The sequence below is a fragment of the Oncorhynchus keta genome, unplaced genomic scaffold (assembly GCF_023373465.1).
Source record: "Oncorhynchus keta strain PuntledgeMale-10-30-2019 unplaced genomic scaffold, Oket_V2 Un_contig_8544_pilon_pilon, whole genome shotgun sequence".
Lineage (NCBI taxonomy): Eukaryota > Metazoa > Chordata > Actinopteri > Salmoniformes > Salmonidae > Oncorhynchus > Oncorhynchus keta.
In genome coordinates this window covers 92,501-110,325 of record NW_026290111.1, presented here as the reverse complement: position 1 = coordinate 110,325, position 17,825 = coordinate 92,501, and the positions used below count along the sequence as shown (strand labels likewise).

At 45.4% G+C, this 17,825-nt stretch overlaps 1 protein-coding gene across 1 annotated transcript in view; it reads left to right on the top strand.

The window, feature by feature from the left end:
• Positions 1 to 623: 623 nt before the first annotated feature.
• The window catches only part of LOC127926866 (CUB and sushi domain-containing protein 3-like), a 59,572-nt gene continuing 42,370 nt past the window's right edge, over positions 624 to 17,825 (top strand). The window contains exons 1-3 of the mRNA XM_052512525.1: positions 624 to 751; positions 963 to 1,059; positions 5,801 to 5,905. The gene's annotated coding sequence lies outside the window, so the exon portion shown is untranslated. The remainder of the gene's footprint in view (positions 752 to 962; positions 1,060 to 5,800; positions 5,906 to 17,825) is intronic.

The following is a 17,825-nucleotide window of genomic DNA, read 5'->3' as shown; positions in this document are numbered from 1 at the left end:
GCTCCATAGTGATGGAATAGGAGGCACCCTGGGCTCCATAGTGATGGAATAGGAGACACCCTGGGCTCCATAGTGATGTAATAGGAGACACCCTGGGCTCCATGGTGATGGAATAGGAGACACCCTGGGCTCCATAGTGATGGAATAGGAGACACCCTGGTCTCCATAGTGATGGAATAGGAGACACCCTGGTCTCCATAGTGATGGAATAGGAGACACCCTGGACTCCATGGTGATGGAATAGGAGACACCCTGGGCTCTCTCTCTTCTCTCCCCCTGGTCTCTGGGTGACTTGTCTCTCTCTTCTCTACTCTTGGTCTCTGGGTGACTTGTCTCTCTCTTCTCTACTCTTGGTGTCTGGGTGACTTGTCTCTCTCTTCTCTACTCTTGGTGTCTGGGTGACTTGTCTCTCTCTTCTCTCACCCTGGTCTCCTCTGGGTGACTTGTCTCTCTCTTCTCTCACCCTGGTCTCCTCTGGGTGACTTGTCTCTCTCTTCTCTACTCTTGGTGTCTGGGTGACTTGTCTCTCTCTTCTCTACTCTTGGTGTCTGGGTGACTTGTCTCTCTCTTCTCTCACCCTGGTCTCCTCTGGGTGACTTGTCTCTCTCTTCTCTCACCCTGTGCAGTTCCCTGTGGAGGACTGCTGACATCTCGTAAGGGGACCATCCTTTCTCCTGGTTACCCAGAGCCCTACGCCAACTATCTCAACTGTATCTGGAAGGTCTCTGTGCCAGAGGGAGCAGGCATCCAAGTGAGAGATGCAGCATGAAACGTTATGAATATAATGTTGGAAAGTTTTGATAGTTAAAAGGGTTGAAGAATTAAACTTTCATGGAATTCTATCTTAGAATGGGAATTTGCTAAAAATGTATCCCATTATTGATGAGGCAACTGTTTTATTCAACTTAGATATTTCTTTTTTTTTTACACTCTTAAATGCATTTCTTTGTTCCTTTCTTCAGATCCAGGTCATAAGTTTCTCCACGGAACACAACTGGGACTCCTTGGACTTTTTTGACGGAGTCGATGGCGACGCGCCAAGGCTTGGCAGCTATTCAGGTGAAACAACCTCCAGAATTAGTCTTTTAAAGCTCCCATTTTGGAATTGATAATAATGTATGGTCGGAACACTCAGTGAAAAGAGTACTTATGGATGTGATAATGATGTCTGATCGGAACACAGTACTTATGGATGTGATAATGATGTCTAATCGGAACACTCAGTAAAAAGAGTACTTATGGATGTGATAATGATGTCTGATCGGAACACTCAGTAAAAAGAGTACTTATGGATGTGATAATGATGTCTGGTCGGAACACTCAGTAAAAAGAGTACTTATGGATGTGATAATGATGTCTGATCGGAACACTCAGTGAAAAGAGTACTTATGGATGTGATAATGATGTCTGATCGGAACACTCAGTAAAAAGAGTACTTATGGAATTGATAATGATGTCTGATCGGAACACTCAGTAAAAGAGTACTTATGGATGTGATAATAATGTCTGGTCGGAACACTCAGTAAATAGAGTACTTATGGAATGTGATAATGATGTCTGATCGGAACACTCAGTAAAAAGAGTACTTATGGATTGATAATGATGTCTGATCGGAACACTCAGTAAATAGAGTACTTATGGAATGTGATAATGATGTCTGGTCGGAACACTCAGTGAAAAGAGTACTTATGGAATTGATAATGATGTCTGGTCGGAACACTCAGTAAAAAGAGTACTTATGGATGTGATAATGATGTCTAATCGGAACACTCAGTAAAAAGAGTACTTATGGATGTGATAATGATGTCTAATCGGAACACTCAGTAAAAAGAGTACTTATGGATGTGATAATGATGTCTAATCGGAACACTCAGTAAAAAGAGTACTTATGGATGTGATAATGATGTCTAATCGGAACACTCAGTAAAAAGAGTACTTATGGATGTGATAATGATGTCTGATTGGAACACTCAGTGAAAAGAGTACTTATGGATGTGATAATAATGTCTAATCGGAACACTCAGTAAAAAGAGTACTTATGGAATTGATAATGATGTCTGATCGGAACACTCATTAAATAGAGTACTTATGGATGTGATAATGATGTCTGGTCGGAACACTCAGTAAAAAGAGTACTTATGGATGTGATAATGATGTCTGGTCGGAACACTCAGTAAATAGAGTACTTATGGAATTGATAATGATAACTGATCGGAACACTCAGTAAAAAGAGTACTTATGGAATTGATAATGATGTCTGATCGGAACACTCAGTGAAAAGAGTACTTATGGATGTGATAATGATGTCTGATTGGAACATAGTACTTATGGATGTGATAATGATGTCTGATCGGAACACAGTACTTATGGATGTGATAATGATGTCTGGTCGGAACACAGTACTTATGGATGTGATAATGATGTCTGATCGGAACACAGTACATATGGATGTGACGGGGGAGACGACAAAGTTCTCAGAATCTCCAAACGGGATGCAGATTCTGACTCCCTCTGACTCGCCTAGCAAAATTAAATAGTCTTACCTGGATGTGAAGAAGACGTGACTGACTCCCTCTGACCCGGAACACAAAACTTAAATGGATCTTTACCTGATGAAGAAAGACCTGACTGACTCCCTCTGAACACGCCAGTAATTAAATAGTCTTCACCTGATGAAGAAAGACCTGACTGACACCCTCTGACCCGCCTAGCAAAATTAAATAGTCTTTACCTGATGAAGAAGACGTGATGACTCCCTCTGACTCGCCTAGCAAAATTAAATAGTCTTTACCTGATGAAGAAGACGTGACTGACTCCCTCTGACCCGCCTAGCAAAATTAAATAGTCTTTACCTGATGAAGAAGACCTGACTGACTCCCTCTGACTCGCCTAGCAAAATTAAATAGTCTTCACCTGATGAAGAAAGACCTGACTGACTCCCTCTGACCCGCCTAGCAAAATTAAATAGACTTCACCTGATGAAGAAAGACCTGACTGACTCCCTCTGACCCGCCTAGCAAAATTAAATAGTCTTCACCTGATGAAGAAAGACCTGACTGACTCCCTCTGACCCGCCTAGCAAAATTAAATAGTCTTCACCTGATGAAGAAAGACCTGACTGACTCCCTCTGACCCGCCTAGCAAAATTAAATAGTCTTCACCTGATGAAGAAAGACCTGACTGACACCCTCTGACCCGCCTAGCAAAATTAAATAGTCTTTACCTGATGAAGAAGACGTGACTGACTCCCTCTGACTCGCCTAGCAAAATTAAATAGTCTTCACCTGATGAAGAAAGACCTGACTGACTCCCTCTGACCCGCCTAGCAAAGTTAAATAGTCTTCACCTGATGAAGAAGACCTGACTGACTCTAGTCTTCACCTGATGAAGAACACCTGACTGACTCTAGTCTTCACCTGATGAAGAAGACCTGACTGACTCTAGTCTTCACCTGATGAAGAAGACCTGACTGACTCTAGTCTTCACCTGATGAAGAAGACCTGACTGACTCTAGTCTTCACCTGGTGAAGAAGACCTGACTGACTCTAGTCTTCACCTGATGAAGAAGACCTGACTGACTCTAGTCTTCACCTGATGAAGAAGACCTGAGTGGTGGAAATAGTGTCAAATAAATTTATGTAATAGGACTTAATAAATACATATCCAGCACCTGCTCAGAGACAATTGATGTGTGTCGGGCACGGCTCTCTAACCCTGTTCCTGGAGAGCTGGCCCCCTGTAGGTTTTCACTCCAACCCTGTTCCTGGAGAGCTGACCTCCTGTGGGTTTTCACTCCAACCCTGTTCCTGGAGAGCTACCCTCCTGTAGGTTTTCACTCCAACCCTGTTCCTGGAGAGCTACCCTCCTGTAGGTTTTAACTCCAACCCTGTTCCTGGAGAGCTGACCTCCTGTGGGTTTTCACTCCAACCCTGTTCCTGGAGAGCTACCCTCCTGTAGGTTTTAACTCCAACCCTGTTCCTGGAGAACTGACCTCCTGTAGGTTTTCACTCTAACCCTGTTCCTGGAGAGCTGACCTCCTGTAGGTTTTCACTCTAACCCTGTTCCTGGAGAGCTGACCTCCTGTAGGTTTTCACTCCAACCCCAACCCCAGTTCTAACTAATCAGATTCAGCATATCATCCAGCTAATTACTAGAATCAAGTGCGCTACATTAGGGTTGGAGTAAAACTCTACAGGAGGGTTTCTCTCCAGGAACAGGGTTGGAGTTAAAACCTACAGGAGGGTCTCTCTCCGGGAACAGGGTTGGAGTTAAAACCTACAGGAGGGTCTCTCTCCAATAACAGGGTTGGAGTAAAACCCTACAGGAGGGTTTCTCTCCAGGAACAGGGTTGGAGTAAAACCTACAGGAAGGAGGGTCTCTCTCCAAGAACTGGGTTGGAGTTAAAACCTACAGGAGGGTCTCTCTCCAAGAACTGGGTTGGAGTTAAAACCTACAGGAGGGTCTCTCTCCAAGAACTGGGTTGGAGTAAAACCTACAGGAGGGTCTCTCTCCAAGAACTGGGTTGGAGTTAAAACCTACAGGAGGGGCTCTCTCCAGGAACAGGGTTGGAGTTAAAACCTACAGGAGGGTTTCTCTCCAGGAACAGGGTTGGAGTTAAAACCTTACAGGAGGGTTTCTGTCCAGGAACAGGGTTGGAGTAAAACCTTACAGGAGGGTATTTCTCCAGGAACAGGGTTGGAGTTAAAACCTACAGGAGGGTCTCTCTCCAGGAACAGGGTTGGAGTAAAACTGTACAGGAGGGTTTCTCTCCAGGAACAGGGTTGGAGTTAAAACCTACAGGAGGGTTTCTCACCAGGAACAGGGTTGGAGTAAAACTGTACAGGAGGGTTTCTCTCCAGGAACAGGGTTGGAGTTAAAACCTACAGGAGGGTATCTGTCCAGGAACAGGGTTGGAGTCAAAACCTACAGGAGGGTTTCTCACCAGGAACAGGGTTGGAGTAAAACTGTACAGGAGGGTTTCTCTCCAGGAACAGGGTTGGAGTCAAAACCTACAGGAGGGTTTCTCACCAGGAACAGGGTTGGAGTAAAACTGTACAGGAGGGTTTCTCTCCAGGAACAGGGTTGGAGTTAAAACCTACAGGAGGGTATCTCTCCAGGAACAGGGTTGGAGTTAAAACCTACAGGAGGGTATCTGTCCAGGAACAGGGTTGGAGTCAAAACCTACAGGAGGGTTTCTCACCAGGAACAGGGTTGGAGTTAAAACCTACAGGAGGGTTTCTGTCCAGGAACAGGGTTGGAGTAAAACCTTACAGGAGGGTCTTTCTCCAGGAACAGGGTTGGAGTTAAAACCTACAGGAGGGTGTCTCTCCAGGAACAGGGTTGGAGTCAAAACCTACAAGAGGGTTTCTCTCCAGGAACAGGGTTGGAGTTAAAACCTACAGGAGGGTTTCTCACCAGGAACAGGGTTGGAGTTAAAACCTACAGGAGGGTATCTGTCCAGGAACAGGGTTGGAGTCAAAACCTACAAGAGGGTTTCTCTCCAGGAACAGGGTTGGAGTTAAAACCTATAGGAGGGTATCTGTCCAGGAACAGGGTTGGAGTTAAAACCTACATGAGGGTTTCTCTCCAGGAACAGGGTTGGAGTTAAAAACTATAGGAGGGTTTCTCTCCAGGAACAGGGTTGGTGATCCCTGGTGTAGTGTATATTATGATATTTTCCTATTGACTGTCTCCATGCGTACGTTCTACGTTCCAGTCACATACAGTATATGTCTTTCCCCCCTAGAGACCCTTCCTACTGTAACTCTCACTTGACTGTCTCCGTGGGTATGTTCTGTAGGTACGACCATCCCCCAGCTCCTGAACAGCACCTCCAACAACATCTACCTGACCTTCCAGTCCGACATCAGTGTGTCTGCAGCAGGCTTCCACCTGGAGTATACAGGTATGAAGAGATACACCTAGCTATAGGCTGGTCCTAGATCAGGTGTAATCTGGAGTATACAGGTATGAAGAGATACGTCTAGCTATAGGCTGGTCCTAGATCAGGTGTAATCTGGAGTATACAGGTATGAAGAGATACACCTAGCTATAGGCTGGTCCTAGATCAGGTGTAATCTGGAGTATACAGGTATGAAGAGATACACCTAGCTATAGGCTGGTCCTAGATCAGGTGTAATCTGGAGTATACAGGTATGAAGAGATACATCTAGCCATAGGCTGGTCCTAGATCAGGTGTAATCTGGAGTATACAGGTATGAAGAGATACACCTAGCTATAGGCTGGTCCTAGATCAGGTGTAATCTGGAGTATACAGGTATGAAGAGATACACCTAGCTATAGGCTGGTCCTAGGTCAGGTGTAATCTGGAGTATACAGGTATGAAGATATACACCTAGCTATAGGCTGGTCCTAGGTCAGGTGTAATCTGGAGTATACAGGTATGAAGATATACACCTAGCTATAGGCTGGTCCTAGATCAGGTGTAATCTGGAGTATACAGGTATGAAGAGATACATCTAGCTATAGGCTGGTCCTAGATCTGTATGTGCTTTAGCCAAGTCCTCTGACTTTCAGTGTCTTCTATTTTGTATCCTTATTTTACCAGGTAAATTGACTGAGAACACATTTTCGTTTTACCGCAATGACCTGGGGAAAAGATCAAGGGGAGATGAATGAGCCAATTGTAAACTGGGGATGATTAGGTGACCGTGATGGTATGAGGGTCAGATTGTGAATTTATCCAGGACACCAGGGTCAACAACCCTACTCTGACGATAAGTTACCCTGGGATTTTTAGTGACCACAGAGAGTCAGGACACTCGTTTAACATCCCATCTGAAAGGACGACACCCTACAGGGCAATGTCCCCAATCACTGTCCTGGGGCATTGGGATTATATACACTATACAGTGCCTTGCAAAAGTATTCATCCCCCTTGGCGTTTGTCCTGTTTTGTTGCATTACAACCTTTAATTGAAATGGACTTTTTATTTGGATTTAATGTAATGGACAAACACAAAGTAGTTTAAATTGGTGAAGTGAAATGTAAAAAAATATGTTTAAAAAAATATAAAATAATAATAAAATGTAAAAGTGGATATGTATTCACCCCCTTCGCCATGAAGCCCTTAAATACGATCTGGTGCAACCAATTACCTTCAGAAGTCACATCATTAGTTAAATAAAGTCCACCTGTGTGCAATCTAAGTGTCACATGACAGTAAATATACATCCTGTTCTGAAAGGCCCCAGAGTCTGTAACGCCACTAATCTTAATTTATTTATTTTTAACCTTTATTTAACTTGGCAAGTCAGTTGAGAACAAATTCTTATTTTCAATGATGGCCTAGGAACAGTGGGTTAACTGGTCTAGGAACAGTGGGTTAACTGGTCTAGGAACAGTGGGTTAACTGCCTGTTCAGGGGCAGAACGACAGATTTGTACCTTGTCAGCTCGGGGATTTCAACTTGCAACCTTCCGGTTACTAGTCCAACGCTCTAACCACTAGGCTACCCTGCCGCACCATTAAATCCACTAAGCAAGGGGCACCACCAAGCAAGCGGAACCATGAAGGCCAAGGAGCTCTCCAAATAGTTCAAGGGCAAAGTTACGGAGGAGTGCAGATCAGGGTTGGGCAAGGAGGGCATTAATCAGAGAGGCAACAAAGAGACCAAAGATAACCCTGATGGAGCTGCAGATCTCCACAGCAGAGGTTGGAGTACCTGTCCATGGGACCACTTTAAGCCGTACACTCCACAGAGCTGGACTTTTTGGAAGGGTGGCCAGAAAAAAAAACATTGCTTAAAGAAAGAAATAAGCAAACATGTTTGGTGTTCGCCAAAAGGCATGTGTGAGACTCCCCAAACATATTGAAGAAGGTACTCTGGTCAGATGAGACTAAAATTGAGCCTTTTGGCTATCAAGAAATTAACATTTCTGGCGCAAACCCCAACACCTCTCATCACCCCGAGAACGGCATCCCCACAGTGAAGCATGGGGGTGGCAGCATCATGCTGTGGGGATGTTTTTCATCGGCAGGGACTAGGAAACTTGTCAGAATTGAAGGAATGATGGGTAGTGCTAAATACAGGGGAATTCTTGAGCGAAACCTGTTTCAGTCTCCCAGAGATATGAGACTGGGACGGATGTTCACCTTCCAGCAGGACAATGACCCTAAGCATACTGCTAAAGCAGCACTCAAATGGTTTAAGGGGAAACATTTGAATGTCTTAGAATGGCCTAGTCAAAGCCCAGACCTCAATCCAATTGAGAATCTGTGGTATGACTTAAAGATTGCTGTACACCAGCGGAACCCATCCAACTTGAAGGAGCTAGAGCAGTGGATAGATGTGCCAAGCTTATAGAGACATACCCCATGAGACTTGCAGCTGTAATTGCTGCACAAGGTGGCTCTACAAAGTATTGACTCTGTGGTGGGGGGGGTTCAGTTTTTTCTTTTTTTTCTTGTTTGTTTCACAATAAAAAATATTTTGCATCTTCAAAGTGTTAGGCATGTTGCGTGAATCAAATTATACGAACCCCCAAAAAAATATATTTTATTTCCAGGTTGTAAGGCAACAAAATTAGGAAAAATGCCAAGGGGGGTGAAAACTTTCACAAGCCACTGTATATATTATCTTTAGACCAGAGGAAACAGCACTTCCAGTAGCATCTGGTCTCGCATCCAGGGACTGACCAGGACCAACCCTGTTTAGCTTCAGATGCAAACTAGCAGTGGGATTCAGGGTGGGTTGCTGCTGGCCTTATTCTTTAAACAAAGTTTAATGGGGTACGGAATCATTTATGATGTGTCAATAGCACAGAGTTAATGAAGAAACATGGAGTAAGTACGTGAATTGCTTTTGTAGTGAAAGTAGTATTTTACAGTGTTATGGGTGGAATGCTGCTGGTTTTCATGCCATGATGGCAGGGTTTAACCAAGTCCTCTGACTATCGTTGTCATGCCATGATGGCAGGGTTTAACCAAGTCCTCTGACTATCGTTGTCATGCCATGATGGCAGGGTTTAACCAAGTCCTCTGACTATCTTTGTCATGCCATGATGGCAGGGTTTAACCAAGTCCTCTGACTATCGTTGTCATGCCATGATGGCAGGGTTTAACCAAGTCCTCTGACTATCGTTGTCATGCCATGATGGCAGGGTTTAACCAAGTCCTCTGACTATCGTTGTCATGCCATGATGGCAGGGTTTAACCAATTCCTCTGTCTATCGTTGTCATGCCATGATGGCAGGGTTTAACCAAGTCCTCTGTCTATCGTTGTCATGCCATGATGGCAGGGTTTAACCAAGTCCTCTGACTATCGTTGTCATGCCATGATGGCAGGGTTTAACCAAGTCCTCTGACTATCGTTGTCATGCCATGATGGCAGGGTTTAACCAAGTCCTCTGACTATCGTTGTCATGCCATGATGGCAGGGTTTAACCAAGTCCTCTGACTATCTTTGTCATGCCATGATGGCAGGGTTTAACCAAGTCCTCTGACTATCGTTGTCATGCCATGATGGCAGGGTTTAACCAAGTCCTCTGACTATCGTTGTCATGCCATGATGGCAGGGTTTAACCAAGTCCTCTGACTATCGTTGTCATGCCATGATGGCAGGGTTTAACCAATTCCTCTGTCTATCGTTGTCATGCCATGATGGCAGGGTTTAACCAAGTCCTCTGTCTATCGTTGTCATGCCATGATGGCAGGGTTTAACCAAGTCCTCTGACTATCGTTGTCATGCCATGATGGCAGGGTTTAACCAAGTCCTCTGACTATCGTTGTCATGCCATGATGGCAGGGTTTAACCAAGCCCTCTGACTATCGTTGTCATGCCATGATGGCAGGGTTTAACCAAGTCCTCTGACTATCGTTGTCATGCCATGATGGCAGGGTTTAACCAAGTCCTCTGACTATCGTTGTCATGCCATGATGGCAGGACTATTCAGCTAGTGGACCTGGAGGGCCAAAGTACTGCTGGTTTTATTTTCTAGTGTTTTGGTCCTCCAGGACCTCCAGGACTGGTGTTGAAAAGCCCAGCTGGATCTGCTTCAGCCATCTCATCTCACTAGTCATGTCATCAGAGGAGTTGGTTAAAGGACACACAGGGTTCCAGATGGGACCAGGCTAACTGAGCTGTCTGTCTGTCTGCCTGTCTGCCTGTCTGTCTGTCTGTCTGTCTGTCTGTCTGTCTGTCTGTCTGTCTGTCTGTCTGTCTGTCTGTCTGTCTGTCTGTCTGTCTGTCTGTCTGTCTGTCTCCTTGAACCCTGTGTCCCACCTTCCCCCAAACTTAGAGATAAACATACTTTATATTCAAGATGCCTGTCATCACCTGTCTCCCACAACATCTCACCACATCTCACCACAGCCCCAATCGGCCCGTCTCAGTCTCTCAGCACCTCTAAACCTGTATACCACTCCCCCACTGTCTACCACCTGTAGAGATCAGCATATATTACAACGCTCTCAGCAAGTCTACTCCACGCTCTCCTCAGCCTCTGTCCTGTCTGTCTCTCAGTGGGTTGTTCTATCACTAACCCTGTCTGTCTCTCAGTGGGTTGTTCTATCACTAACCCTGTCTGTCTCTCAGTGGGTTGTTCTATCACTAACCCTGTCTGTCTCTCAGTGGGTTGTTCTATCACTAACCCTGTCTGTCTCTCAGTGGGTTGTTCTATCACTAACCCTGTCTGTCTCTCAGTGGGTTGTTCTATCACTAACCCTGTCCGTCTCTCAGTGGGTTGTTCTATCACTAACCCTGTCTGTCTCTCAGTGGGTTGTTCTATCACTAACCCTGTCTGTCTCTCAGTGGGTTGTTCTATCACTAACCCTGTCTGTCTCTCAGTGGGTTGTTCTATCACTAACCCTGTCTGTCTCTCAGTGGGTTGTTCTATCACTAACCCTGTCTGTCTCTCAGTGGGTTGTTCTATCACTAACCCTGTCTGTCTCTCAGTGGGTTGTTCTATCACTAACTCTGTCTGTCTCTCAGTGGGTTGTTCTATCACTAACCCTGTCTGTCTCTCAGTGGGTTGTTCTATCACTAACCCTGTCTGTCTCTCAGTGGGTTGTTCTATCACTAAATCAAATCAAATCAAATCAAATTTATTTATATAGCCCTTCGTACATCAGCTGATATCTCAAAGTGCTGTACAGAAACCCAGCCTAAAACCCCAAACAGCAAACAATGCAGGTGTAAAAGCACGGTGGCTAGGAAAAACTCCCTAGAAAGGCCAAAACCTAGGAAGAAACCTAGAGAGGAACCGGGCTATGTGGGGTGGCCAGTCCTCTTCTGGCTGTGCCGGGTAGAGATTATAACAGAACATGACCAAGATGTTCAAATGTTCATAAATGACCAGCATGGTCGAATAATAATAAGGCAGAACAGTTGAAACTGGAGCAGCAGCAGTCAGGTGGAATGGGGACAGCAAGGAGCCATCATGTCAGGTAGTCCTGGGGCACTGTCCTAGGGCTCAGGTCCAGCATGGTTGAATAATAGTAAGGCAGAACAGTTGAAACTGGAGCAGGAGCATGGCCAGGTGGACTGGGGACAGCAAGGAGTCCTCATGTCAGGTAGTCCTGGGACATGGTCCTAGGGCCCAGGCCAGTTGAAACTGGAGCAGCAGCATGGCCAGGTGGACTGGGGACAGCAAGGAGTCATCATGTCAGGTAGTCCTGGGGCATGGTCCTAGGGCTCAGGTCCTCCGAGAGAGAGAAAGAAAGAGAGAAGGAGAGAATTAGAGAACGCACACTTAGATTCACACAGGACACCGAATAGGACAGGAGAAGTACTCCAGATATAACAAACTGACCCTAGCCCCCGACATAAACTACTGCAGCATAAATACTGGAGGCTGAGACAGGAGGGGTCAGGAGACACTGTGGCCCCATCCGAGGACACCCCCGGACAGGGCCAAACAGGAAGGATATAACCCCACCCACTTTGCCAAAGCACAGCCCCCACACCACTAGAGGGATATCTTCAACCACCAACTTACCATCCTGAGACAAGGCCGAGTATAGCCTACAAAGATCTCCGCCACGGTACAACCCAAGGGGGGCAACCCAGACAGGCCGACCACAACAGTGAATCAACCCACCCAGGTGACGCACCCCCAGGGACGGCACGAGAGAGCCCCAGCAAGCCAGTTACTCAGCCCCGTAACAGGGTTAGAGGCAGAGAATCCCAGTGGAAAGAGGGGAACCGGCCAGGCAGAGACAGCAAGGGCGGTTCGTTGCTCCAGAGCCTTTCCGTTCACCTTCCCACTCCTGGGCCAGACTACACTCAATCATATGACCCACTGAAGAGATGAGTCTTCAGTAAAGACTTAAAGGTTGAGACAGAGTTTGCGTCTCTGACATGGGTAGGCAGACCGTTCCATAAAAATGGAGCTCTATAGGAGAAAGCCCTGCCTCCAGCTGTTTGCTTAGAAATTCTAGGGACAATTAGGAGGCCTGCGTCTTGTGACCGTAGCGTACGTGTAGGTATGTACGGCAGGACCAAATCAGAGAGGTAGGTAGGAGCAAGCCCATGTAATGCTTTGTAGGTTAGCAGTAAAACCTTGAAATCAGCCCTTGCTTTGACAGGAAGCCAGTGTAGAGAGGCTAGCACTGGAGTAATATGATCAAATTTTTTGGTTCTAGTCAGGATTCTAGCAGCCGTATTTAGCACTAACTGAAGTTTATTTAGTGCTTTATCCGGGTAGCCGGAAAATAGAGCATTGCAGTAGTCTAACCTAGAAGTGACAAAAGCATGGATTAATTTTTCTGCATCATTTTTGGACAGAAAGTTTCTGATTTTTGCAACGTTACGTAGATGGAAAAAAAAAGCTGTCCTCGAAATGTTCTTGATATGTTCTTCAAAAGAGAGATCAGGGTCCAGAGTAACGCCGAGGTCCTTCACAGTTTTATTTGAGACGACTGTACAACCATTAAGATTAATTGTCAGATTCAACAGAAGATCTCTTTGTTTCTTGGGACCTAGAACAAGCATCTCTGTTTTGTCCGAGTTTAATAGTAGAAAGTTTGCAGCCATCCACTTCCTTATGTCTGAAACACATGCTTCTAGCGAGGGCAATTTTGGGGCTTCACCATGTTTCATTGAAATGTACAGCTGTGTGTCATCCGCATAGCAGTGAAAGTTTACATTATGTTTTCGAATAACATCCCCAAGAGGTAAAATATATAGTGAAAACAATAGTGGTCCTAAAACAGAACCTTGAGGAACACCGAAATGTACAGTTGATTTGTCAGAGGACAAACCATTCACAGAGACAAACTGATATCTTTCCGACAGATAAGACCTAAACCAGGCCAGAACATGTCCGTGTAGACCAATTTGGGTTTCCAATCTCTCCAAAAGAATGTGGTGATCGATGGTATCAAAAGCAGCACTAAGGTCTAGGAGCACGAGGACAGATGCAGAGCCTCGGTCCGATGCCATTAAAATGTCATTTACCACCTTCACAAGTGCCGTCTCAGTGCTATGATGGGGTCTAAAACCAGACTGAAGCATTTCGTATACATTGTTTGTCTTCAGGAAGGCAGTGAGTTGCTGCGCAACAGCCTTCTCTAAAATCTTTGAGAGGAATGGAAGATTCGATATAGGCCAATAGTTTTTATATTTTCTGGGTCAAGGTTTGGCTTTTTCAAGAGAGGCTTTATTACTGCCACTTTTAGTGAGTTTGGTACACATCCAGTGGATAGAGAGCCGTTTATTATGTTCAACATAGGAGGGCCAAGCACAGGAAGCAGCTCTTTCAGTAGTTTAGTTGGAATAGGGTCCAGTATACAGCTTGAAGGTTTAGAGGCCATGATTATTTTCATCATTGTGTCAAGAGATATAGTACTAAAACACTTGAGCGTCTCTCTTGATCCTAGGTCCTGGCAGAGTTGTGCAGACTCAGGACAACTGAGGTTTGGAGGAATACGCAGGTTTAAAGAGGAGTCCGTAATTTGCTTTCTAATAATCATAATCTTTTCCTCAAAGAAGTTCATGAATTTATCACTGCTAAAGTGAAAGTCATCCTCTCTTGGGGAATGCTGCTTTTTAGTTAGCTTTGCCACAGTATCAAAAAGGAATTTCGGATTGTTCTTATTTTCCTCAATTAAGTTAGAAAAATAGGACGATCGAGCAGCAGTAAGGGCTCTTCGGTACTGCAGGGTACCGTCCTTCCAAGCTAGTCGGAAGACTTCCAGTTTGGTGTGGCGCCATTTCCGTTCCAATTTTCTGGAAGCTTGCTTCAGAGCTCGGGTATTTTCTGTGTACCAGGGAGCTAGTTTCTTATGAGACATTTTTTTAGTTTTTAGGGGTGCAACTGCATCTAGGGTATTGCGCAAGGTTAAATTGAGATCCTCAGTTAGGTGGTTAACGGATTTTTGTCCTCTGGCGTCCTTGGGTAGGCAGAGGGAGTCTGGAAGGGCATCAAGGAATCTTTGTGTTGTCTGTGAATTTATAGCACGACTTTGATGTTCCTTGGTTGGGGTCTGAGCAGATTATTTGTTGCAATTGCAAACGTAATAAAATGGTGGTCCGATAGTCCAGGATTATGAGGAAAACATTAAGATCCACAACATTTATTCCATGGGACAAAACTAGGTCCAGCATATGACTGTGACAGTGAGTGGGTCCAGAGACATGTTGGACAAAACCCACTGAGTCGATGATGGCTCCAAAAGCCTTTTGGAGTGGGTCTGTGGACTTTTCCATGTGAATATTAAAGTCACCAAAGATTAGAATATTATCTGCAATGACTACAAGGTCTGATAGGAATTCAGGGAACTCAGTGAGAAACGCTGTATATGGCCCAGGAGGCCTGTAAACAGTAGCTATAAAAGTGATTGAGTAGGCTGCATAGATTTCATGACTAGAAGCTCAAAAGACGAAAACGTCATTTTTGTTTTTGTAAATTGAAATTTGCTATCGTAAATGTTAGCAACACCTCCGCCTTTGCGGGATGCACTGGGGATATTGTCACTAGTGTAGCCAGGAGGTGAGGCCTCATTTAACACAGTAAATTCATCAGGCTTAAGTCATGTTTCAGTCAGGCCAATCACATCAAGATTATGATCAGTGATTAGTTAATTGACTATAATTGCCTTTGAAGTAAGGGATCTAACATTAAGTAGCCCTATTTTGAGATGTGAGGTATCATGATCTCTTTCAGTAATGACAGGAATGGAGGTGGTCTTTATCCTAGTGAGATTGCTAAGGCGAACACCGCCATGTTTAGTTTTGCCCAACCTAGGTCGAGGCACAGACACGGTCTCAATGGTGATAGCTGAGCTGACTACACTGACTATGCTAGTGGCAGACTCCACTATGCTGGCAGGCTGGCTAATAGCCTGCTGCCTGGCCTGCACCCTATTTCATTGTGGAGCTAGAGGAGTTAGAGCCCTGTCTATGTTGGCAGATAAGATGAGAGCACCCCTCCAGCTAGGATGGAGTCCGTCACTCCTCAGCAGGTCAGGCTTGGTCCTGTTTGTGGGTGAGTCCCAGAAAGAGGGCCAATTATCTACAAATTCTATCTTTTGGGAGGGGCAGAAAACAGTTTTCAACCAGCGATTGAGTTGTGAGACTCTGCTGTAGAGCTCATCACTCCCCCTAACTGGGAGGGGGCCAGAGACAATTACTCGATGCCGACACATCTTTCTAGCTGATATGCACGCAGAAGCTATGTTGCGCTTGGTGATCTCTGACTGTTTCATCCTAACATCGTTGGTGCCGACGTGGATAACAATATCTCTATACTCTCTACACTCGCCAGTTTTAGCTTTAGCCAGCACCATCTTCAGATTAGCCTTAACGTCGGTAGCCCTGCCCCGGGTAAACAGTGTATGATCGCTGGATGATTCGCTTTAAGTCTAATACTGCGGGTAATGGAGTCGCCAATGACTAGAGTTTTCAATTTGTCAGAGCTAATGGTGGGAAGCTTCGGCGTCTCAGACCCCGTAACGGGAGGAGTAGAGACCAGAGAAGACTCGGCCTCTGACACCGACCCGCTGCTTAATGGGGAGAACCGGTTGAAAGTTTCTGTCTGCTGAATGAGCGACACCGGTTGAGCGTTCCTACAGCATTTCCTTCCAGAAACCGTGAGAAAGTTGTCCGGCTGCGGGGACTGTGCCAGGGGATTTATACTATTATCTGTACTTACTGGTGGCACAGACGCTGTTTCATCCTTTCCTACACTGAAATTACCCTTGCCTAACGATTGCGTCTGAAGCTGGGCTTGCAGTACAGCTATCCTCGCCGTAAGGCGAGCACAGCGGCTGCAATTAGAAGGCATCATGTTAATGTTACTACTTAGCTTCGGCTGTTGGAGGTCCTGACGAATCGTGTCCAGATAAAGCGTCCGGAGTGAAAAAGTTGAGGAAAAAATAAATAAATATATGAACGGTAATTAAAAAGTGAAACCCGTAAAGTTGTCAGGTAGCAAAATAGGTTGGCAACAAAACGCACAGCAATTCGAAAACAAGCCTGCAACTAACCCTGTCTGTCTCTCAGTGGGTTGTTCTATCACTAACCCTGTCTGTCTCTCAGTGGGTTGTTCTATCACTAACCCTGTCTGTCTCTCAGTGGGTTGTTCTATCACTAACCCTGTCTGTCTCTCAGTGGGTTGTTCTATCACTAACCCTGTCTGTCTCTCAGTGGGTTGTTCTATCACTAACCCTGTCTGTCTCTCAGTGGGTTGTTCTATCACTAACCCTGTCTGTCTCTCAGTGGGTTGTTCTATCACTAACCCTGTCTGTCTCTCAGTGGGTTGTTCTATCACTAACCCTGTCTGTCTCTCAGTGGGTTGTTCTATCACTAACCCTGTCTGTCTCTCAGTGGGTTGTTCTATCACTAACTCTGTCTGTCTCTCAGTGGGTTGTTCTATCACTAACCCTGTCTGTCTCTCAGTGGGTTGTTCTATCACTAACCCTGTCTGTCTCTCAGTGGGTTGTTCTATCACTAACCCTGTCTGTCTCTCAGTGGGTTGTTCTATCACTAACCCTGTCTGTCTCTCAGTGGGTTGTTCTATCACTAACTCTGTCTGTCTCTCAGTGGGTTGTTCTATCACTAACCCTGTCTGTCTCTCAGTGGGTTGTTCTATCACTAACCCTGTCTGTCTCTCAGTGGGTTGTTCTATCACTAACCCTGTCTGTCTCTCAGTGGGTTGTTCTATCACTAACCCTGTCTGTCTCTCAGTGGGTTGTTCTATCACTAACCCTGTCTGTCTCTCAGTGGGTTGTTCTATCACTAACCCTGTCTGTCTCTCAGTGGGTTGTTCTATCACTAACCCTGTCTGTCTCTCAGTGGGTTGTTCTATCACTAACCCTGTCTGTCTCTCAGTGGGTTGTTCTATCACTAACCCTGTCTGTCTCTCAGTGGGTTGTTCTATCACTAACCCTGTCTGTCTCTCAGTGGGTTGTTCTATCACTAACCCTGTCTGTCTCTCAGTGGGTTGTTCTATCACTAACTCTGTCTGTCTCTCAGTGGGTTGTTCTATCACTAACCCTGTCTGTCTCTCAGTGGGTTGTTCTATCACTAACCCTGTCTGTCTCTCAGTGGGTTGTTCTATCACTAACCCTGTCTGTCTCTCAGTGGGTTGTTCTATCACTAACCCTGTCTGTCTCTCAGTGGGTTGTTCTATCACTAACTCTGTCTGTCTCTCAGTGGGTTGTTCTATCACTAACCCTGTCTGTCTCTCAGTGGGTTGTTCTATCACTAACCCTGTCTGTCTCTCAGTGGGTTGTTCTATCACTAACCCTGTCTGTCTCTCAGTGGGTTGTTCTATCACTAACCCTGTCTGTCTCTCAGTGGGTTGTTCTATCACTAACCCTGTCTGTCTCTCAGTGGGTTGTTCTATCACTAACCCTGTCTGTC